This window comes from Gopherus evgoodei, chromosome 1 (assembly GCF_007399415.2).
Source record: "Gopherus evgoodei ecotype Sinaloan lineage chromosome 1, rGopEvg1_v1.p, whole genome shotgun sequence".
NCBI classification, from domain to species: domain Eukaryota; kingdom Metazoa; phylum Chordata; order Testudines; family Testudinidae; genus Gopherus; species Gopherus evgoodei.
The window spans coordinates 38,411,242-38,436,026 of NC_044322.1; the positions used below are offsets into that span (position 1 = coordinate 38,411,242).

The 24,785-nt window shown below is 42.0% G+C and overlaps 1 protein-coding gene across 1 annotated transcript in view; it reads left to right on the forward strand.

Annotated features, from left to right (window-relative positions):
* Window positions 1-2,353: 2,353 nt before the first annotated feature.
* The window catches only part of SGCG (sarcoglycan gamma), a 204,878-nt gene continuing 182,446 nt past the window's right edge, over window positions 2,354-24,785 (forward strand). Inside the window, exon 1 of the mRNA XM_030562005.1 lies at window positions 2,354-2,426. The gene's annotated coding sequence lies outside the window, so the exon portion shown is untranslated. The remainder of the gene's footprint in view (window positions 2,427-24,785) is intronic.

Here is a 24,785-nt window from a genome sequence, read left to right on the forward strand (position 1 = left end):
AGTGGCGCCAGCTGGGGACCGCTTTCAGTGGAGCATAGGAGCACCAGTCTAATAATACTGTGTAGGGCCCCATGAATCCTAAGGATGGCCCTGGTGAGGTGACATGGAGTAATTATGTGGATGCAAAGATCTCCTGTATAGTATCACAGTGCCACACCCAAATAAGTACAGTATAATCTCCATATCACCTCTGCACTTCCCCTATCTTACTCTTAGGCCAGATCCCCTTTGTGTTCCTCTAGACTGTGCCAGCAATAACCCTTTTGCTGGCACTTTTTGTTTTCAAGTCTCCTCCTATAAATCCCTCCAATCCTTCCCATCACTCTCTCCCCATCAAAAGCCTCTCCTGCAATCCTGTTTTACAGAGCCAAAATCCTCTTGCTATCTCCTTCATCCACAAATACTCACTGCCCTTCCTTCCCAGACTCATTCCTCTCTTCCCTCAATCTTACTTCCCTACCACATTCTCTCCTTCCTACCCACAATCTCATGTATCTTTCCCTGCCAAGCCTCTTAGTGTACACTAAAAAAAAAAAAAAATCCAGCTAGTCTCAGCCCTGGTCAACTGACCTGGGCTCATAGGGTTCATGCTAGGGGTTAAAAATAGCACTGTTGATGTTCCTGCTCAGGCTGGAGCCCAGGCTCTGAGATCCTCTCCCCTCTCTGGGTTTTAGAGCCTGGGCTTCAGGCCATCTGGGAACATCTACATGACTATATTTAGCCCCAAATTGTAAGCCCTGCAACCCAAATCATTGACCTGAGTTATGAGACTTGCTGCCACAGGTTGTTGGTGGGGGGGGTTCAGTGTAGATGTACCCTAATGCTCTCTTCCTTTTTAGCCCTCTCCTGTTTCCTTCCTCTACATTTCTTCATTCTGTCTTCCCCTTAAAAACTCGTCTCCATTTATCTCTCAAACCTGATCTTTCCTTTGTTCATATTAAGCGCTTACTCCCTCACTACCACCTCAAAATTGCCACAGTTCTTCCTCTTTTCCCAGGTATCACCCTTCTATTTGCCCCGTCAAGGGCAATTGATGATAATTGTGAAAACAAGTCTATAACTTTTGCCTGCCTAGGCATTTACCATGGCAAGCAGATCAAGTTATTTTCAATAAAAATGTTATTAAACAGATTCTAGAGAACCAGAAAGACTAAACTAGTTCAAACAAAGAGCTAAAGCTATGTTGATATAATTTGAGGATTATGTTGCAATCATGCTTGGTAAAAACAGAAGATGTGGAACTGGAAATTAATGAACCAAAATTAGTGTGTCAGATATTTGTCCTAATTGGTGGACATAATAATGAGATGGGCTTCAAACCATCAATCCCTTTTTGGGTCCTTAAAGAAAGAGACATTGGGGGGAATGATGATCATGCAGAAAGAACAGATGGAGAGAAAGAAGAACAGTGAGAAAGAACAGATGGAGGCTACTGAAGCAAGCTTCACCACCCTAGCTGCCTCCCCCACCATCTCCTGTGACGCCAGACCTTCTTTGCCCTAATCCTGAGGGATGTCCTGACCAGGCCAGGCCACAGAGAGGGATCCAGATGACATTACCACCCCTACTTGCTCCAGCTCAATCCCAAACACTGTTTTGGATGAAATGGAATTGGACTTTAACAATAGCAGCAATGACAGCTTCAACCCATCTCAGCTAACTTCTTCTCTTTCCCCCAAAAGGACAAACAAGGGGCTTTTCCTTTGAAAACTCTCTCCAGCTAAAGGGAAAGAGAACAAGATCTGTTGTTAAAATGGAAGCCTCCCTTAATACTTTGTATTTCTGATGCTTTAACTGTTTCTCCTCTTTTCTCTATCTTTAATAAAAGGTTAAAAGGGTTTTTAAGCACGTGTTAGCCCTGGCACTAAGCAGGTGGACTAAGTCTCTATATACCAAACTCTGAACTTTGAATAAGGCCACGTCTACACTTACAGCGCTGCAGTGACACTGTGGCAGCGCCTCTGGTGAAGACACTCTGTGCTGCTGGGAGCGAGCTCTCTTGTCGGCATAAAAAACCCACCGCTGCAGGCAGCCTACGCGACGTTGGCGGGAGAAGCTCCCCTGCCGATAAGCCGCGGCACGTGCCAGCTAGCCGCGGGCGCGGCGTGTAGCGATGGCGGCGGTTGCCGGTTGGCGCGAAGCCGGGCGCAGGTGGAGGAGTCTGTTCAGCAGCGCGCGGCTGGGACCCCGGAGTCGGAAGACGGACGCGGCGGGCCGGGGCACGGAGGGCGCCGGGGAGTGTCCATCCCTTCTTCTCCGGTCCCCCAGGGGCGGCAGCGTCCGGGGCAGCCGCCGAGTTGGGAGAGCGGGGAGGAGACTGGATGACGGTTGGTGCCTCCAGGCGGGTTCGGCAGCCCCCGAGGCATGAAGGGACACACGGGGACTCTGCCGCCTGCAGCCCCTGCGGAGCCGCGCGGGAGCAGCAGGTAAACCCTCCTCAACCCGCCCTCCCATGGACCCCTCCCGGCCACTCTCCCCGCCGGCTCGCTCCCCTCGGTGCGGCCACCCTATGCCGCCTCCCACCGTGCCTCGCCCTGTCCTACACGCCCCCCCCCGTCCCATGCGACCTCCTGCCTTACCCCACCCCACCCCACTCCATGCAGCTTCCTGCTTCACCTCAGCGCCGCCCCACTCCCAGTCCACCCTACACAGCTCCCTGCCTTTAATCCCATCCCCTATGGGCACCCTGTCCCATGCTGCGCTGTAAAACCCATTGCCCAGAGTACTGGGACGCGGGCAATGGGAGGAAAGTAATTCTTATGCCGATTGTTTGGACAAAGAGAAGGGCATTTGTTCTGGGTGGGAATTGGGGAGGGGATGATGGATGATTAATGGTATATGTTGAGGATTTTATAAATACTACACAGTTTGTGGTTCTTCCCCCCCTCCCCCCCGAAGTGGAACTAATCAGTTCAGTTGAACTGGTTTCTCCAAGGGAGTGGGGCGTAAAGTGAGCATGTAGCTGTTACATGAGATGTGGTGATGGTTTTGCTGGAAGCTTATTATTTACCCTGTCTATTCAAGTTGAGTGTAATGTAAATAGTGTTTCTGAGGGTAAGATTAAACAGAAAGTTCCATGTTTATGTGATTGCTACACAAAAGAGCAAACCAGTGAAAATGAGAGAGATTCACAAGTGTTTGCTGTGGGGGAGATACAGCATTTTCTGCTAAGACATAAATAGTTGCAATATTTGAGTGGCTGATACTGTGATTTTTGTTCTTTGAAAGGAGAATCTTGTAGTCAGCAGTTAATTTCATCTAATTTAACTTGTTTCAGTGTGTTAAATATTTAAACTTTTCTAGCATTTATATATGGTCAATTTATTTATGCAAATGTATAATTTTAGCATCTTTAGTAAATACATTTTAATTTTGTATTGATATTTGCATAACTTGTATATCAACTTAGATTTCTGTAAAAATAAAAGAAAACAAAGACTCTCCTTAAAGAATTGTCCTTGATTTGTATGTGTGTGAGAGATCATATTATTTGTTGTGCTATATGATACAATAGTTAATATGCCACAAGAGTGGTGTATTTTTTTGGAAATGTTTATTTTTCTGTACACCTTTAAGGAACACTTTCATATTCAAAGTAACATTTTAAAAAGCAATGTTTCTAGTAACATTTCAGATTAAAACAGAAGAAATTTAAAATCTCATTTATTTTTCACGGTGGCATTTTGTTTTCAGGTAGGCTGGTGAAAATAAAGTAGTCAGTTTTAGTTTTATGTAGGTTTGTTTATTTAGATTTATTGAACAAAGAACTAATAAAAAGGGGCTCCTAACTAAGGCTTTAAGTGCCTGTGCCATGAATTACACAACCAAAAATTAACCACCAGCCAGCAACCAAACTCCTTGTCTACCACAAATCAGATTGCCCTCAACATCCACCTCCATAGCAGCCCACATAAATAGATGTACCTCTCAATGTGTCCTGAAGGTCAGTAGACCTGGGGCTGTTTCAGACAGATGATGGCTGTTCCACACAGAGAATGTCCTCTCACAGAGAATAATCTGCTGCCAGCCCTATTTCTTCTAAATCAAGAGGGACCCATCTTGAGCTGTTCCACTGATTGCAAGTGTGGTTGTTTCACTTTCAAATTCTCAAGCTCCATTACAGTGCTGCAATGTTTACTGCAAACACCAAAGTGATTTTTTAAAAAAGGAATTAAAGTTCTGTTAACCATAGATTTTTGAAAAAGGGGTTTTGGGGTTTTTTGAACAAAAAAAGTATTTTGAGCCAAATTTAGTGTGTCCCTCTAAAAAAGGACACTGCTGAAGTAAAAAAAAAATCATCACACTTAGAGGTAACACCAATGGATTACTATAACAAGGAAATTAGCAAAAACAATACTTATCAATTTTTTTTAGACAGGGAACCCTTTATACAGTAATGAGCAGTTGTTCATACTTATCAGAGTAAGTGATCCTGTGTGTTTTTGACAGCACTTTGTGTATATTCAATTTTCATTTTAGTCAATTTCCCCTTTTTTGTGTGGATCTTTCCCATAGCATGAGAAGAGAGAGAGGGAGAGAATTTTTAAAAAATATCTATGGTTGAGGTATGGGTAAATATAGAACCAGGAACGCTTTCCAACTCTGTTTTTTTAAAAGTTGACTAGATTTCAAATTGACAAGTTTCTAAGTTTTCATGCAACTGGTGGAACATGGTAAATAGATACAGCATTAAGCATACGTTTCCATTGTAAAATATGTTGTCCTTTCACAGTTCTTACTACTTTAAGGGGGGAAAATGATTAGAGACTTGGTGGTGCTCTTAAAAACATGATGAATCCTGGGTTTCATGGAGGAAGTACTAGTGCATTAGAAGATGGAGCCATCCATACAGGTAATAAGACTATCTTTAAGATAGTTTTACAGAAATGAATATATTGCAAAGCTTGTAAAATAAAATGTCTGTGAGGCTATAACTAAGTAATAAAAGATAAGAGGATGTAGTGATATGAGGAGTGGTGATTTAAGATCGTGATTGCAGTTTTCAAATTTAGATACCTAAATGCTGATTTGAGTGCTCAGTCCAGCAAACGAAGATGTGAGTAACTTTATTGCTATCTTTCAATTGACGTAAATGGAAACATTTTCTTAAGCAAAGTTACATGTATGAATATATAAAGAATTGGAAACTTAAGCACTCGGGATCAATCCTGATTCTATTAAAGTCAATTGCAGAGCTCCCTGTGATTGGGATTTGATCCATGGATGATAAAGGAGCCTAAATATGGATCTTATGCCTAATTTGGGGCACCCAAGTTTGAAAATTAGACCTTCGGTTGTAATGCTTAAAGCCAGAGGCAGTGATATTATGTATTTTTACCTTGTGTTAGATTTTGTTATAAAAAATGTGTTGTTTTTAAAAAATATAAGTTGTTCTACAAAGCAGAAAAGATATTTATCCTCAAGGCTGCTGGTTGTAAGAATGCTTTGCAGTGACCAGTTGGATATCTTGCTGAATGCTGTTTCATAATACTCTGAGTAGTATGCCTTGCAACTTGTGTTTAGTCATGCCCCATATCCCTTATCATGGATCCTACATAATCTGTTTTCCATATAAAAATTTACAAATGATTACCCAGGAATATCACTAAAGTCATCAACTTTATAAGAATACAAGAATTAGCTCATCTGTTCTTATGTTTGACTACAGACCTACGTACAAAATAAGCAATTTAGATTCCACTCCTCACATAATGCACTATTTTCACTGAGCTGCTGTATTAACTGTTATATCTGTAGATTATAATTTTTGATGTTGTTTGGAGCTGCATACATTTACACAAAATATAAAAATCACATTTACCTTTAATTCTCTTTTGGGGACATAAGTTTTAACTTTTATTTTATGTTCTTATGTTATGTAACTGTACTTTATCAGTTTGTCATTCTTGCTAAATTTGAGATTAATATTAGTTTAATTGCCTTCTGCTTTGTCTGGAGTATTAAATTTGTAGGGTTAATTACAGTTTTTCATTTAAAGGTAATAGTGATGCATGGATAGGTTTGATCAGTTGGAATGCCAATGTTTGTGTGGATTTAAATCAATTACAAAATGTCAGTCTGTCATGGTATAATCCCCCACTCTGAACCTTAGCGTCCAAAAGATGGGGTACCAGCATGAATTCCTCTAAGCTCAGTTACCAGCTTAGTACTTGTAGCACTGCCACCAACCAGGAATTCCAGTGCCTGGTACACTCTGGTCCCCCCCAAAAACCTTGCCTGGGGACCCCCAAGACCCAGTCCCTCTGGATCTTAACACAAGGAAAGTAACTCCTTTCCCTCGCCGTTACCTCTCCGAGGCTTCCCCTCCCTGGGTTACCTTGGAAAATTACTGTGATTCAAATTCCTTGAATCTTAAAACAGAGAGGAAAATTCACCTTCCCCCCTCCTTCTCTCTCCCTCTCCCAGACTCTCCCTGAGAGAGAAAGTAATCCTAACACAGAGAGAAAATGAACCTGTCTCCCCCTCTTCTCTCCTTTCTCCCCACCAATTCCCTGGTGGATCCAGACCCAGTCCCCTGGGGTCTCACCAGAATAAAAAAAAAAACAATCAGGTTCTTAAACAAGAAAAGCTTTTAATTAAAGAAAGAAAAACAGTAAAAATTATCTTTGTAAATTTAAGATGGAATATGGTACAGGGTCTTTCAGCTTAGACACTGGGAATACCCTCCCAGCCTCAGTATACAAGTACAAATTAAAATCCTTTCAGCAAAATACAAATTTGAACTCCTTCCAGCCAAATACACATTTGCAAATAAAGAAAACAAACATAAGCCTAATTCGCCTTATCTACCTAGTACTTACTATTCTGGACATATAAGAGACTGTATCGGAGAGATTGGGGAGAAACCTGGTTGCACGTCTGGTCACTCTCAGAACCCAGAGAGAACACCACCCAAACACTAACAGCACACACAAAAATTTCCCTCCCTCAAGATTTGAAAGTATCCTGTCCCCTGATTGGTCCTCTGGTCAGGTGACAGCCAGGCTCACTGAATTTGTTAACCCTTTACAGTCAAAAGAGACATGAAGTACTCCTGTTCTATTAACCCTTAACTATTTGTTTATGACACAGTCTAAGAAGACAAAGAATTAGTTTTATTTTCACAAACTGCAAATTATACAAGAATACTGTCATGAATTACTGATCTGTGGCTATGCATCATTGATTAAAAGTTCTGGTGTTCTAAATGTATATGCTGCCTTTGTACAACATTTATAACAATATTTCTAAAACTTTTAAATATATTGACTTGCAACAGACTGTAGAACAACAGTTTATTGCGTTTATTTGCTAAGCATGCTATGGAATTTGTGTTTACTCATTGTTAAAGTAAAATAACTGTACTTTATTACCATGAAAAAGTATATACCATAAAATTACATTTCTGGTTTTTTTAAAACATAAATTTATCTTCTTCTCAATATGATGAAAATGAAAAAAATTATATAAAATTACTAGATAATTACAAGTATTTGGCAATAGCAACTTAAGAAGAGCCCAGTATTCTGCATGTTTTCTAAGATGGGAAGCTTTTAAAATAAATATCTAGTCTTCATTCAAAATTGAAGTCACCCTGCCAATGAAAGATTTAAAATTAATTTTGCATATCTCTGAAGAATGCTATATAAAAATGGGTATGTTTTTTAAAAAAATGACACTGAGATAATCATACCTATTGTTACCCTGGCTTGATTCCTAGACATAAGATTTTCTCAGGCTTTGAAAAATCTACAGTCAGTTTTTCCTACATAAATCCACTAATATATATATAGTGTAGTGGTTTTAAAAGGGTCTGCTTCACAAAGCTGAAAGAAAGTAAGTCATCAGCTGGGAGAGAGAATTTAAACTGAAAAATGTAAATGATAACTTCGAACTGTGTAAGAACATTTTACTGGCTGCCCCCCCAAAAGCCACAATTGATATAGAAGGCAGTCCCAGTTTAAAAAAAGAAAAATCCAACCTGGCTTAAAGGGGAAGCATATGTGCCGACTCCATGGGTGCTCTGGGGCCGGAGCACCCAAGGAAAAAAAAATGGGTGTGCTGAGCACCCACCGGCAGACCCTCTACCAGAACCTCCCCCTCCCATCAGTGATTCCTGCCTGCTGGTGGGCCCCACAGAGCAGTGCCTATCCCTTCCTCCCAGTGCCTACTGCCTGCCAAGGATCAGCTATTTCATGTTTAGGGGAGGGGGCAGAACTGGGCAGGAAGAAGTGGGATGGGGGTGGAACCTTGGGGGAAGGGTGGAGTAGGGGTCGGGTCTGGGGGGAGAGAAAGAAACTATAAAACAAATAAAATATAGATATAACTAATGGAAAAAAGGGAAGTTGATAGCAATGAATATAAATTGAAAAGTAGGAATTGTTCAAAAAAAAATCAGTGAGAAGGAAAGGGGCACAAGGAGAAAATTACTGCCAGAGTTAAAGACAGTAAAGGAGTTTTCCAAGTATGGTAGATAGCACTTAATAGCTGGCCAGCTGAGGTGTGAGTGGGCGGAAGGGAGGGGCCAGGGGAGTGAGGAGAAGCCCGCTAGCTCAGTGCTGGGTAGTGGCCAGAGAGGAGGAGTCTGCTCTGCAGCCAGTTGAAGTCCCGCTGCAGCCAGTGAGCGGAAGCGTGAGACCCTTGGGTGCCCCCCCGGCTATGGCATCCTGGGAGTGGGCCCAGTTTGCCCCGCCCTAAGACTGGCCCTGCATATTAATGATGTGCTATAACCCCTACAAAATGAGAAATTAAGGACCTTTTTTAACATAACCATGACCTTGTTATCTGCTGCAAAGAAAATAAGTCCATACATTATTGTATTCTCTTTTTGGTCATATCAGTAAGATCAATCAACATGCTCTTCACTGAAGATTTAGTGATAACGATGCTTTCAATGCAGACTGTAAAATATATTTCCAGATTTTAACCAATATGTAAATTGGTTAGATGTCTAACTCCTTAGATGTCTATTGAAAACCAGAAGCATATTGATGCTCTTCTTCAGAAGTATCAGTCTCTTGATCATATAGAGGATTAATGAAACAACCTCTAACAGGCTGTCTGTTTTATTCAATTCCTATCTCCTATTTATATTGTTTTCCCTCTCTCAGCTATGTTTCTCACACACACAATAAGTCCATGTCTTAAAGATAATGATACATATGAATTAATGATATACTATGTATATATAGTGAATACTATAGTCCTATCATTTTTCTACAAGAAGCAACAGATTACTGGATTTAACACTATATGAATGTGTTCCGTGAAATAAAAACATTTTATTTTAGCAACATCTCACATAAGATAATTTAAGAGAAATCAACATGCCTCACCTATATCATCATTTGTTAAATATATATCAGTGATCCACAAACAAAGATCAGTTATTACAAATGTAACGTTATAATTAAAATGAGCTTGGATGGGAGTAAAGAGAACATTTTTAGCAAGTCCTTCTTAGTAGGACAAGTGGCAGTTTCTCCCATATTTCTTATGTCTCCTACAAGAGGATATCTACTTCTCTGGAAAACATTTTAGGCCAAGAGCTTGTTCTTGATAGTTTAAGAAAACCGCTAAACTAATAGGCAAAGGAAACTGATAAAAGTATTTTATGGTCATGCTTTCATTTCTCCATTATTTTAAATATTGCCTTTCAAAAGATCAAATACAAATACATAACTAATGATATCTGGAATGAGTTAATCCACATTTTGGAAATTATGTGTTCGAATGATCCCTTTTTCTTATCCCAAATCATCATCAGTCCAAACAGGACTTCAGTTTCGGTATTTAATTAGTTCACATTTTAGTTTAGGGCATTTTGATCCCAGTTGGTAATATCCTGCTCATTGAGCATATTTCCCCCATCCTGCTGGAAATACAGAACAGCTAGTTTTACAGCATCATCTACCAAAAAGCAAGAGGGCAAATAGTGAAATCCAAAGGGATTATATAAACTGATTCCACCTCCCACTGCTCCAGTATTCTTTGCTTTCTTATTTTGGAAGAATAGAGCACAACTCTGAGTCTTCTTACTCCAGGCTTTTCTTTACTCTTGCTCTTTTCTGAAATGATACCAACATGACTCCAAAAATGGGCAAGAAGAGGAAGGATGAAGATAGAAAGGAACAGCTCAAGAAAAAATAGCCTGACATGCTTTTCTGAAGATTCTGTGAGTTGTGCAATTTGCCAGTGATACGAAAAAAGAAACCTAAAAAACCACAGTGGATCCATCACCAATTGTGCAGGATCCACTTACTCTCGTTTCAGACCCTTTATTATCCTTTTCCCACAGAGATTTCATCCCTCTGGCTAATATCTTCTTCCAGGGACAGATTCTGTTTAGTGCTACTGAGGGAGTTCCCTCCCTTGCTGTCCTCTGTCCCTGCTGCCTCTATCCCACAGCTTTTAAAGTTGTCTTCTTCAGAGACTGCTCTTGCTGCTTCTTCCCTCCTCCTCCAGTCTATTTCAAACAGTATGTGAGTTGCTGTAGAATTCAGAGGGAGCAGGCTTTGCAAACTTCCCCTCCCAATAATTTTTCTTGCTAATGCTGTGCTGAATTTGGCGTCTTTTTTCTTTGCAGTCCACCAGAGGGTGCTCATGTGTACTTTTGCCATAGTGTTGACTGCAGTATTTTTTTCCCCCAGTTTCAAGACAATTTTGCTCCACTAGTGATTTCCTCTACTTTGTTTTCCCATCAAATGGGTTTTTCTTCATCTTCCATCCTTTTTTGAAAGCTTCATCTGCTTCCTCCTCTAAGTCCTTAAAAATAATTTCATTTCTTAGGGGCATAGACAAATGTATTTGGAGGGTAAGGGCTTGCGTTAAAAAATAAAAAAGCTATTGAATATCATGTTCACACTATTTTTTGTAGCAGAGGCAGCCCCTTGATTATTCATTTTTTCTTCTTCAGCATAGGAAAGGTATAGTCCTCTGATTGCCTCAGCTGCTTGAAGTCCTGCTCTTTCTCCTGGGGTATCAACTGGCTCTTTTGTATCCTGGGCCAGGTTGAAGGTCTCTTCTGCAGCAGGCTCTGTCTCCTTTGTTCCCTGGCTGGGAAATGGCTCAGCAGGCAGGGTTTTGTCTTTCGAGGGAGAATTCTCAGTTCCTATGTGAGTCTCATCTGTCTGTGCTTCTGGCTGGCTGTTTCCCTTTGTCTCTCACAGAGGATCTTAAGATGCTCATCCTCTTACTCTGTCTCTCTCTAGGAAGACCTGGGATAGGTCCAGCTAGCTTTCACTCTGCAACTGACGGCTAGACACTCCTGATAGGCTGTAGTCTTCTTTCCTTTCCCTTACTCCCTCCTCATTTCTTCTATTTGTTCTTTTCATAAAGGGAAGGGGTAGGGCAGATATCATGAAGCTGTGGTTCTCTGGCTGTCTTCTATAGCCTCTAAGCTCAGTCCCATCATGCCTGGGGAGGGGGCGGTCAAAGGGCGTCCAGCTGCCATCTTACTTGTAGTATTTTTCTTGTCAGAGTCTGGGAGAGCAAGGAACCCAGGAGATTATATAACAGGGGTGGCCAAACTTACTGACCCTCTGAGCTGCATCTAACAATCTTCAGAACTTCAAGAGCCAGGGCACACCTCCCAGGGTTCAGGGCTGCTGTGGGAGGCACTTTCAGGGGCTTGGGGCTTCATCCCTGTGCCTGTTGAAGCCCTGAGCCCCAGAAAGCATGCCCTATGTGGCTGAAGCCCCAAGATTCCCCCTCCCCACTGGGCAGAAGGCCCTACTCCACCACCCTGCTGCAAGGCAGAGGTCTCGAGCTCTCCCTTCCCCCTACCCCCCAGTCTGGTAGGTGTGGAAAGGGGGGCGTTCCGTGAGCCACACTTTAACTGTAAAAGAGCTGCATGTGGCTCGTGACCACCTGTGTTATATCAGCAGAATATACAAACAATTGTTTTCCAGGGAAATCAATGGATCAGATGTAAGCTGTTCCCTTTCTTCATTCTGCCACATAATAGTTCTACAAAGATTGTAGTGACTATTTGAAACTAAGGTTAGCTAAATATTTGTTTGCCAAAGAGTACTGTGTTTGCTTTTAGTTCTGCAGCCATACACCACTCTTACTATGTGAGGAGAGACTGAGTGAATTACAGAAACAAAGTTTATATTTTCAGGGTGCTAAAATGAAATACCTTTATACGTGGGTGCTTAAAAAGGAGGAAACTACAATTCCAACAGCAAGTGGAACAGCTTCCGCTGGTTGTACTACTAAACTGTCTTGGCCATCACCTGCAACAGGAATCTAATGTCAGTTGGCTGATCCCATTAGTATTTCTGAGATACTTCATCAACCATAACTTAAATCTTTTGCTATGCGTAACCGTGACAAGAGAGCTATTCTTTCTGCTCATCCAGGTTTGATGATTTTCAGTGGCTCCACTATTCTGAAGTTAGTGACAGTGTACTTTGTTTCTACTGTTGTACAGCTTTTGGGCACAAGCTACTTTTGACTAAGTACACAGATAAAGCTCTCACAGAGTCTGGATTCTTTATTTGGAAAAAGACTTGAGACAAATTTGAGAGGAACCAAGCTTCCCTGTGTCACCATGCAGCTGCTGCTACTTTTCAAAAGTCCACAAAGAATGTTGGTGGCATACTAAGTTTTCAGTATTTTTAGAAGAAAAAAAGGAAAACAGGAAGATCTTAATGAAAATACTAAGGAGTAGGGCTGTCAAGTGATTAAAAAAATTAATCGTGATTAATCACACTGTTAATGGAACACCATTTAAATATTTTTGGATGTTTTCTACATTTTAAAATATATTGATTTCAGTTACAACACAGAATACAAAGTGTACAGTGCTCACTTTATATTTTTTTATTACAAATATTTGCACAGTACAAAAGAAATAGTATTTTTCAATTCACCTCATACAAGTATTGTAGTGCAATCTCTTTATAATGAAAGTTGAACTTACAAATATAGAATTGTGTACCAAAAAAACTGAATTCAAAAATAAAACAAAGTAAAACCTTAGAGCCTACATGTCCATTCAGTCCTACTTCTTGTTCAGCCAATAGCTCAGACAAGTTTGTTTACATTTGCAGGAGACAGTGCTTCTTGTTTACAATGTCACCTGAAAGTGAGAACAGGAGTTCTCATGACACTGCTGTAGCCAGCGTTGCAAGATATTTACATGCTACAACAGTGTTTAACAGCATGATTAATCATGATTCATTTTTTTAATTGTATGATTAATCATGATTTTTAATCACTTGACAGATATAGTTATTTTGACAAATAAAATATGCAGAATTTTTAAAAGTGCACAGAATTTTGATTTTTTTGGTGCAGAATTTTGAATTTTTTGGCACAGAATTCCCCCAGGAGTATCACATGAATTTCAGAAGTATATTTAAAGGTTTGCCACAAACGCAAAACTACAAAAGCAACAGTCACTGGCTACATCAAACACTTATATTGTATTAGTCTACCACTATCAGGCCATATGTCCCTGAATTTGTCAAATGTCTTTAGAGATGTATATCCACATTCTGTGTAGTTCAGGTTGCGGGTTCCATTTCAGAGGTGTGTACATTGGCAACATGCATTCCCCACACAGTAAAGTGAGGCAAGCCTTCTCAAACACAAGCTATATTATGTCTTCAGTACTCAGGTCAAAGTTTTATTGACGGAGCTGTGTTGGTCCAGGTGTGAAAAAAACCCACCCCCAGCTGACATAGCTATGCCAGCAAAAACCCCAAGGTGGATGCATCATTGCTGTCAGCATAGCTGATGTTGTTCATGAAGGTGATGTTACTGTGCTGAGAGAAAATCTTCTGCCAACATTAGCTCCATCTACACTAAGGGCTCTCCCAGTATAGCTATGCTGGCAAAGCATTTGTAGTGTAGACAAGGTTTAAAAGTCTGGATATGAAGTCCAGATCCTGGCATAAAAAACTTACTTTAGGGTAGGGCTTGACCACTGGGTGGGATCTTGTTAAAGTGTTTTTTTCTTGAAGATCCTGGGAAAATTTCTTAAACGTGTTATGACAATTTGGGAATCCATCCGTACAATCTACAAAGTCTTTGTGTGTCACTGATTGGGCTGTTGGCAGTCAGGCCTAATGGTGGAAGAGAGTTTGACCTACCAGTTAGAGCTGGGTGCACGGTGAGCAGAGTCCAGTAGATGAGCTGAAGGCCATTACTAGAACAACAGAAGCTGAGTATTAGAACTGGAGTCTACACTGGAGTCGTAAGCCAGAGGCAGAGGCAGAACCAGGGATCATATCAGAAATACAGAAGCTAAATGTCAGAACTGGAGGATCAACCACAGTCATAAGCAAGAGGCAGAGTTGGGAATCAAAGCCAGAAGTCTGAAACCATAGGGAAGTAGGGGCTTGAGCAGGAGCTGGCACTGGAAGCAGATTGCAGCAGGGCTGGAACAAGGGCAAGCGAGGCTGCAGGTAGGATATGCATTGAGCAGCTGCAGATCCGCTCTGGTGCCCAGGTTTATAAACAGGGATGCTAAACCAGCAGCCAATCAGGGGCTGTGGTCATTCTGTCAGCCCCAAAGCCGTGCATCTGGGCAAATTGGTTGCCTAGCTATGAAGTTAGCAGAGAGCAGGTCAGCACCTGATCCTAGCTAGTCTGGTCCCTGGGAACACTCCTCTACTTTTGGGCTCGCCTTCCAGGAGACCTTGAGCTGGGTTTCTTAGGATAGGCCTAGTGGAAAGTGTGTAGGAGGTGCAAGCCATGGACATGTTCCCATGAACACTTCTCTAGGCCATATCCCTCCCAGTCAGTCAGATATTGGAGTCTTCCCTGGACTCAGCAAAAGTCCAGAACCTGCTGGACTACTTATTCCTCTTGGCCCTGCATAGCTTTGGTTGGACAGGGAGGATTAGTGTTGTGTGGGAAGGGATTCTTGATTAAAGGTTTCAGGAGGGATATGTGAAACATGGGGTGGACTTTAAGCAATTCTGGTAGCTGCAATGAAAAGGCCACTAGCTTAAGTTGTTTTGTGATTACTAATGGCCCCAAGTACTTGTGGTCCAGCTTCACAGATGGACAGGTGGATCGTAGGTTTTGGTTGGACACCAAAACTTATCCGCTACCTTGAGGTTGGGAATTGGCTGACTCCGTTGGTCGGCATGGTGCTTGTATGCTGTCTTAGCCTCTTCTAACTGGTGCCTGAGTCTTTGATGTACAGTAGAACCACAGAGTTACGAACATCTCAGGAATGGAGGTTGTTCGTAACTATGAAATGTTTGTAACCCTGTACAAAACATTATGATTGTTCTTTCAAAAGTTTATAACTGAACATTGACTTAATACAGCTTTGAAACTTTACTATGCAGAAGAAAAATTCTGCTTTCCCTTTATTTTTTAGTAGTTTACATTTAACACAGTACTGTACTGTATTTGCTTTTTCTTTCTTTTTTGGTCTCTGCAGCCGCCTGATTGTTTACTTCTGGCTCCAAATGTGGTGTGTGGTTGACTGGTCAGTACATAACTCTGGTGTTCTAACTGAGATTCACTTGTACTTGGTGGATATGTGCAGCGAGGTCAGCAATGGAGAGCGCTGGCAAATCTAGTGGGATTTTGTAGTAATACCGAGGGTGAAATCCATAATTTGCAAAGAAAGTGGTCTGCTGAGTTTGCGGTGTGTATGGAGTTGTTGAATTTAAGTTCTACATGGGAAATCAGTGCTAGTTAATCATCCCGGTGGTAGTTTAGAAAGCAGAGTAGGTATTGTTCCAGGACCTCATTGCCTCCTGGGCAGCAAACCTTGACGTTGATGGCCTATCACCCTGGTACTAATGGTCAGGCAAAGAGAGTCAGAGAAATACCTGCTAAAAGTGGGAAACGAACTGGGACTCCTGGTTGAATACAACACTTGTCTTTCACCTTTAGTGGTTGCCCACATTGTGTTGGAACAGATGAGCTGTTTCCTGGGCAGTGGGAAGGTCATGACAGAATATAAAATGTGCCATCTTCATCAGGTGATTGACTAGCACTGGAATTGTGTTGTACCCTTGGGAGGGTGGTAGCTCCACAGTGAAGGCCCAAGGCTCAACATGATGGCCCAAGGCTGAGGTGTTTAATAATCTCCATTTAAATATTTCAAGCTCTCCTGTTTGAAGATTCAGCCTGACAACGTTTTCTTAAAAAATAAATACTCTGTTGTCCCAATATTTAATCAATATATTTTCTTTCCTAACAATGTCATTGAGAAAAAATAAAACGATGAAGTTATGCTGTGACATTTATACCTCAGTCTAAGTAATCTAATAGTAAAATTTTGAAAACTTCTGTGTAAGATTTACTACTAATAATGTTTCATGATAAACAAAAATCCAGTATCATATTCAAACTGTAATATTTTTAAATGAATATCTATAACACATCTAAACAACTCCACATAGCTAGAAATTTAAATATATAATGTTAGCGTATAATCTCTATCATTAAGAGATGTCAAGAGCAGCCAAGATTGTTTTAAAAAAAAATCATTCAAACTGCAACTGAATAGTTATTCTATAATTTATCCACAAAGATGGCATAATCATCATTCTTCTTTTTTATTACTTCAGTGCTTTATATACAACGCTTTGGCATCATATTCAAAACAATGTCAGTAAGTATATTTAAATTCTCATTCTATACCTTGTGTTTTAGGGCTAGGTTTTCAGTTACTCTAAAACCCTTTACAAGGGTGTGTTAGTATAAATTAAAACCAGTTCCTTGGTGTGTAACACTAGCAGGAGTACAAGTATTACAACTAAACAAGAGTACCAGGTCAGAGGCTGAACATGCCAGCCCCTTTCAAATGCCAGGAGCTGGGGAAAAACAACAGACAAAGGAATGTGGGGAGAAATTTTGTCTCTACATAGACTCAACTTACTGTATTTATGTATGCTGAGAGAACTCCTATGTATAATATTGATTTGGGATTTTGTAAACAGGAGTTTAAAGGGAAGAGAATTTATTTGTTTGCTATATTTAGCCTTGGCCTAAGCAACTGTAACGTTAGTAAAAGACACATGCTACAGATGGAATGTTTTGTGTTTGTGCTACTTTGTTTTGCATGTTTTTTTAAATTACTTGAAGCAGTTGGAAGGTAAACATGATGTGTGTAAACTGCACCTAAAAGTGAAATGAAATGGCTTTTCATAAGGCCATTTTTTAACTGGGAAAATGATTCAGTTTGTAAAGTAAGTGTGTGTGTGCGCGTGCATGTGTAATATGCTACAGTCATAATGAAATCCAGGAAACATTAGTGCATTCACCTTTGAAAAAAGGAAGTAGTCTGTAGACACTTTAGTTTAAAAATCAATGTCTCTTGAAAGAATCTATTATGAGACTAATTCTGATTTTTCATTGGTATTTAAATAAATAGCTATCTGCTTAAATGCATTCTGAAGTCTCTTCATGTTTCTGTCTTTTGAATCAAAGGTTTCATAAGTACTGTACAGGAGATTCAAAACCAGAATCTGAGGAAAACACGTACATCTTGAAACATATTTCTATGAATAGGTGGCTTCCCTCATCCTGTTCCAAATATCGTACACATCAGCTGCAGTTGGTCTAAATTTACCTCCATGAGATCATCTTTACTAAAAGAAAACAAAAAAAGTTTCAACAAACAAACAAGTGCTACCACTGTCAAGCAGCTTGGGCATGAGGAGACAATCGGTAGGGTGGGGTTCTAATTGGGTGAGCATTACCTGTGTCAATGGAGTGGTATGCCCGTTCAGTCCGTCCTGGGGTGGCTGAGAACAATGGTGCGAAGCTAGTGCACAGCTTCTTGATATGTTGCCGCTGCAGACGTTCCAGGGTGGTTGAGAGGTTCACCTCTTCCACGCCACCGTCTTTTTTCCCTTCATAGTAGACACCGTCAGGCCACTCAGCGTCATCTCCCCCCTGGACTGTAAACTGACAAACCCGTAAGTCTCTGGAATAAAAGGGCTTGAGAGAATTAACATGATACACTCTGGGCTTTAGGGAGGAATTGGGAAATGCTATGAGGTAGTTAACAGCTCCCAGGCGCTCTTGGACAGTGAATGGCCTTTCCCATGATGCTTCCATCTTATGGGCCTGTTGCGCCTTCAAGACCATAACCTGGTCTCCTACCTTGAAGGAACGCTCTCTGGTATGTCTGTCATACTAGGCCTTTTGCTCGTCCTGAGTATCCTTTAGGTTTTCTTTAGCAAGGGCTAAAGAGTGTCGGAGGGTGTTTTGTAGGTTGTTTACAAAGTCCAGAATATTAGTCCCTGGAGAAGGCATGAACCCCTCCCATTGCTGCTTCACCAGCTGTAATGGCACCTTAACCTCGTGACCATACACAAGTTCAAACGGTGAAAATCCTAAACTGGGATGTGGTACAGCCCAGTAGGCAAAAAGCAACTGCTGTAACATGAGATCCCAATTATTGGAGTGTTCATTGACGAATTTACATATCATGGCCCCCAAAGTCCCATTAAACCTTTCCACCAGGCCATTGGTTTGATGGTGGTACAGGGTGGCAACCAAATGGTTCACCCCATGCGTTTCCCACAGTTCTTTCATGGTTCCGACCAGGAAATTAGATCCTGAATCTGTAAGGATGTCGGAGGGCCAACCTACCCAGGCAAAAATGTCTGTTAGGGCCTGGCACACAGTGTTTGCCCTGGTGTTGCCTAGAGCTACTGCTTCCGGCCATCGGGTAGCAAAGTCCATGAAAGTCAGTATGTACTGTTTCCCTCTGGGTGTCTTTTTTGGGAAAGGACCCAGAATATCCACAGCTACTCGCTGAAATGGGACCTCCATTATGGGGAGTGGCTGGAGAGGGGCCTTCACCTGGTCTTGGGGCTTTCCCACTCTTTGGCATACCTCACAAGACCGGACATACTTGGCAACATCCTTGCCCATCTCCTCCCAGTGGAAGGACTTCCCCAACCGGTCCTTGGTTCTGTTCACCCCAGCATGGCCACTGGGATGATCATGGGCTAAGCTTAGGAGCTTTTCCCGGTACTCAGCTGGAACCACTAACTGTTTTTGCGGATGCCAGTCTTCCTGGTGTCCGCCAGAAAGAGTCTCCTTGTATAAAAGTCCTTGTTCGACAACAAACCGGGATCCATTAGAAGAGCTGAGAGGCGGTGGGGTGCTCCGTGCCGCCGCCCAAGCTTTCTGAAGGCTGTCATCTGCTTCCTGCTCAGTCTGGAACTGTTCCCTTGAAGCTGGAGACACCAGTTCTTCCTTAGACGGTGGACTTGGGCTTGGTCCCTCTGGAAGCGATGTAGGTATGGGGTTGTTTCCGTGGCTGGTGAGCCACGTTCCGCTGGTGCACCAGGGGGTATTGCAGGCTCTGGTTGAGCCTCTTGGGTGTGGTTGTCTGCTGCTTCTGCCAGTTCAGGCTCGCTGGCGCCCTCTGGCGTTGGGGTTGAAAATGGATTTGCAAGCGCTGGTATCAGTGCTGGCAACGGTTCTGGTGCTGGCTGCTTTTCCAGTTCCTGGTCTGGGACTGGAGTCACTGTGGCTGTTTCAGTTGTTGGCAGGGGATCCGGGTCCACTACCTCTGTCTGGGTCTCTTGTAACACAGACGGGGCCCCTGTGGATGGCTCAGGAACAGGAATGGGTCTGGAAGCTTGCCTGGTTTGGCTATGTGTAACCATTCCCACTGTCTTGGCCCGCTTCACCTGGTTGGCCAAGTCTTCCCCTAGCAGCATGGGGATGGAATAATTGTCATAGACTGCAAAAGTCCACATTCCTGACCAGCCTTTGTACTGGACAGGCAGTTCAGCTGTAGGCAAGTCTACAGCTTGTGACATGAAGGGGTAAATTGTCACTTGGGCCTTTGGGTTGATGAATTTGGGGTCGACGAAGGATTGGTGGATAGCTGACACTTGTGCCCCCATGTCTCTCCACGCAGTAACCTTCTTTCCGCCCACTCTCAAAATTTCCCTTCGCTCCAAGAGTATTTGAGAGGCATCTGGGCCTGGGGATCTTTGGTGTGAAGGTGGTGTAATGAACTGCACTCGGTTGGGGTTCTTTGGGCAGTTGGCCTTTATATGTTCCAGTTCATTACACTTAAAGCATCTTCCAGCTGACTGGTCACTGGATCGAGGTGGGTTACTGGAGACTGGTGAGGTGGAAGAATAGGGCATCTGTGGCTTTCCTTGGGTTGTAGGTGGGGTCTTTGGCTGTCCTCGATTGTAGGGTTTATTGTCGGGGTGCCCTCGGGGGTATTCGTTCCCCTTGATGGTAGCTTTTTTCTTTTCTGCCACTTCCATCCATTTGGCTCCAATCTCCCCCGCCTCGATTACCATTCTGGGTTTCCCATCTAGGATGTACCTCTCTATATCCTTAGGAATACCATCTAAGAACTGCTGCATTTGTATCAGGAGGTGCAGCTCGTCCAGATTGTTAACCTTTGTTCCTGATGTCCAGGCTTCATAATTCTTTGCAATGTGGTAGGCATGTTGGGGGAATGACACATCTGGTTTCCATTTTTGGTTTCTGAACTGCCGACGGGCATGTTCAGGTGTTATCCCCATTTTGTATCTGGCCTTGGTTTGAAAAAGTTTATAGTCGTTCATTTTCTCCTTAGGCATTTCAGCCGCCACCTCTGCTAAGGGTCCACTGAGCAGTGGCCTCAATTCTACCATGTACTGGTCTTCAGAGATGCTGTACCCAAGGCAGGCTCTTTCAAAATTTTCTAAGAAGGCCTCAGTGTCATCACCTGCCTTGTAGGTGGGAAATTTCTTATGATGTGGAACAGTCATTGGCGAAGGGTTGTTAGGATTGGCTGTGTTCTGTTGCTTAGCCTTTTGTAATTCCAGGGCCTGCCGGTAGGTCTCCCTCTGGAGTTCCAGCTGTCTTTGGTGGTCTGCCTCTCTGTCTTCTTGTTCTCTTTTGTAGGCTGCCTCTCTTTCTCTTTCTCTCAGCTCCATCTCTTGTAGTTTTTTTTCCATATCTCGCCTGTGGTCTGCCTCTTTGATTTGTTCCTCCACATCCAGTTTTGCCTTGGAAGTCATGGTTCCTGTTTTCTTGTGTTGGGGTACCCTCTGGTTTTTTTTTTCCTGAACTGCTGGCTGTCTGTTGTCTGCTCTGTTGCTAAGCTACAGAGTCTTTCTAACAAGCCTGCCCGAATAAATCTAGCACAAAAAGAAACCTTTCATTTGCATGTGTGTTCTGCTGGTGTAGTGCGTTGCTGACCACTTAAGGCTGCTTTGTTTAACAAACGACCGTCGTTAAACCTAATGGCCCTTGCCTGAGGCCATATCTATGCACAGCCAGACCGAGCAAGGAAAAAAAAATCTCTGGCTGTAGGTTTAAAACGAAACCCTTTCTCTCTCTGCTTACAAGCAGCTAGCAGAGAAAAAAAATTATAATCTTACTGGCTTTTGGATTCTTATCTTTCCCATACGCTGCACACCATGTCATAATATAATTCCCCATTCTGGACCTTAGCGTCCAAAATATGGGTATTAGCATGAATTCCCCTAAGCTTAATTACCAGCTTAGATCTGATAGGCTGCCACCAATCAGGACTTAGAGTAGAGTGCCTGATCGACTCTAGTCTCCCCCAAAAACCTTCCCTGGGGGTCCCAAGACCCAAATTCCCAGAGTCTCACAACAAAGGGGAATAAACCATTTCCTTCCCCCTCAGCTCCTTCCTGCCCTGGGAACACTAGGAGATCACCTGATTCAACTCCATGAATCTAACACAAAGAGTAACTTTACCATTCCCTCCCTCAGGCAATACAGACTCAAGCTTCTTTGAGCCTTAACTAGGAGAAAACACTCAAACAGGTCTTAAAGCAAAGCTTTTAATATAAAAAGAAAGAAAAAAGTAACAGGTTTATCTCTGCACTTTAGATGGTAAAAAGTTACAGGGTCTTTCAACTTATAAACAATAGAAAGAAACTTTCTCCAGCAGAAACACAATTTAAGCTACTTCCAGAAAGTACACATATGCAAATGAAAAAAAAAATTAAAAGACTATGACTGCCTTTTCTACTTACAATTCTGAACAGATAAGAGACTGTAGCAGGGAGATTGGCAGAAACCTGGTTACACCTCTAGCCCCGTCCAGGACTCAGAGAGAACAAAGCCAAACCCAAAACCCAGAAACAAAGGCTTCCCTCTCATGAGATTTTAAACTATCTTGTCTCCTGATTGGTCCTCTGGTCAGGTGTTTAGGGTCCCTGTTTGTTAATCCTTTACAGGTAAGAGAGACATTAACTCTTAACTATCTGTTTGTGACAACCACCCTCAAATTAAACACCCCAGGCTCAATCCTACTTCCCATTCTCTGTTCCTTTCCATGGCATTCACACTGAAAGACAAATATAATACTTTTCTGATCACTGAAAGTGTCAGTCACTTTTTAATATTAAAATATTTTGAGCCATACTCAATATGAAAAATACATAATAAGCATTCCCTTAATTTTATTGTCCAAGGATTTGATATTACTTATTATTTTGTATTACTATTAATTATATGAATGTGTTAGTGTTACATTTTGTTTGCTAAACACTTTTGTTAGGTGATACTTGTAGTGTGGTGGTTATCCAAAAATAAAAATTAAGTTCCAGATCACTATTTTAAATTTTGTAATAATGGTAATTCTCCAAGATTAATTCCAATTTCCTTAGTGTGAAAGTCATGAAGTATTGCATGATTGGTCTCAGAAAATGAAAGGTGAAAAGTGGAAAATACAAGGAAAGTGATTTCAGTGAGAAGAATAGCATTACTTTGAGACAAAGTACATGTAATGTATTATGGTCTTGCAGTTAACCTTAGCTGAGGTTGTGTTAGGTATTTTTGTTTTACAGGGTCTGTACCTCAGTTTGTCACTTTTATTCAGAACATTTATTAACATTCCATGAGAAAACATTAACATTTTTAATGAAAATTTAGAGAAAACAGAGCCCCCGAAAAGCCTTATGTTGCCCTGCACCATGAAAATTTGTTGCCAAACTGATGCAGCCCAAAACATAGCATTGTGACATCAGAGATAATCAACCAATCATCACTCCCTCCTGCTTGGTCATTTACATATTTGGGAAGAGTCAGTATTGAGCTAGTTGTCATAGCAGTGGCTATCTTTGATAAATAATTTACCTCAGACTACCATAACATTATTACAGAGAAGGGCAAGATGAGGAAGTGTAATGAAAGCATACTTTATTTTGATAAGCGCCTGCTATGCTCCTTTGGGTTTGTATGATGGTAAATTACACTGTTTCTTTTTAAGCTGCAATTAATTGTGTGTTACTTTCCTCAAAAAGGGTTATGTAGATTTGCAGACTCACCCCTGCTACACCTTCTGCTGGTCATCTTCGGGGCATTAGCTTGTTCCAGCTCCAGAGCACCCTCTGCAGGCCAGTGACCCACCTGCCCTTTGGCCCCTGTGTCCCTCCCAGACCCGATGCCCTTGTGCCTGGGGTGCTGCTCCCTAGCAGTAATCCCCTCAGTGTTAGGGTCTCCTCTCCCTGAGGAACCCCCACCTACTGGTCCCACCTCACCATCAGGCTACTGCCAGTCATTGTCTAGCCCCCAAGCCCTGGGGCAGACTGCAGTATCAGCCTACTCATCACTGGCAAGGTTGGTTTGGACCTCCTGTCTTGGCCTACCCCTACCCTCTGCAACCCCCACTACCTTTTAGCCCAATGCTAGGCTGCAGCCTGGGGCTTTCCAGGCTGGAGCTCCTCAGCCTTTCCCCAGCCCTGCTCCACTCAAGTACTCTGTCTCCAGCTCCCTGCAGCCAGGCCCTTCTCCCTCTACAGGCAGAGGGAGACTGTTGAGCTCTTGGCTCCCAGCCTCTTGATACAGCCCAGCTGTGACCTGATTGGGGCATGGCCCAGCTGCAGCCACTTCCCAATCAGCCCAGCTTAGCAGCTCCTAGCCACAACCTTCCCCCAGGGTTGTTTTAAATCCATCAGGATAGAAGTAGAGTAACCACCCTGCTACAGGTTACATGAAAGTAAGATACAAAATTACAGTTCCTTTTCATGTATATGCTTCTTACAAATTGGGGTCTATAGTTTTCTGAATATGTACCTTTCTTAAAAAGTGGAAGATTATAGATCATAGTCCCTACTCAGTTTTCTGTACATAGTTTAAAAAAAAAAAGTCTTTACGAAGGCTAAAATGCTTTGTTAGAATAAAGTGTAAATTAATTACTTTTGTGTATGTTGTGCAACATGGCAATGAGAAATGAAATATGGAGCTTCACAAAAATAACATCTATAAAATATGTATAGAAAACAGCAAATGTCGCAAGTGCTTAGTTATTTAAATAACATATAAATGATTTTTTGTGTTAAAATGAAGGAAATTCACAAACAAAGCTTTATTAAATGTTAGTTAACTTTGTGTTCATCAAGAAACTAAGCCATATAAAATTAGTATGTACAAAGTTAAGAATTAAAAGGATTAAAAGGTTGCAAAGTCAAGCATTCTCGAGTTCAGAAATGCCAGAATGCATGTTGCCCATGCAACCTTTATTTGGCATTATGATGCAGCCTTGAATTACATGCATACATACTACTTGTGAAAAGTCTGGTGTAAGAGACTTGCCCAGCATTACATGGAAACTTGGTGGCAGAGGAAGGGATAGAATCCAAGTCTCCAGGGCAACTATCCACAAGATCATCCTTTCTCTTCCTGCAATGCACTGCTTCATACACTGCAGACTTTTCAATTTCTGCAACAAATGAGGCAGGGGGTCCTACACACAACAGACTCTTTTACTACACAACTTTAATTCATTCCCAGAGCAGATTCATCCTGTGCACTGAATGATGCAAGGGTCTTGTGGGGAAAATATGGGATAATTTACTTAA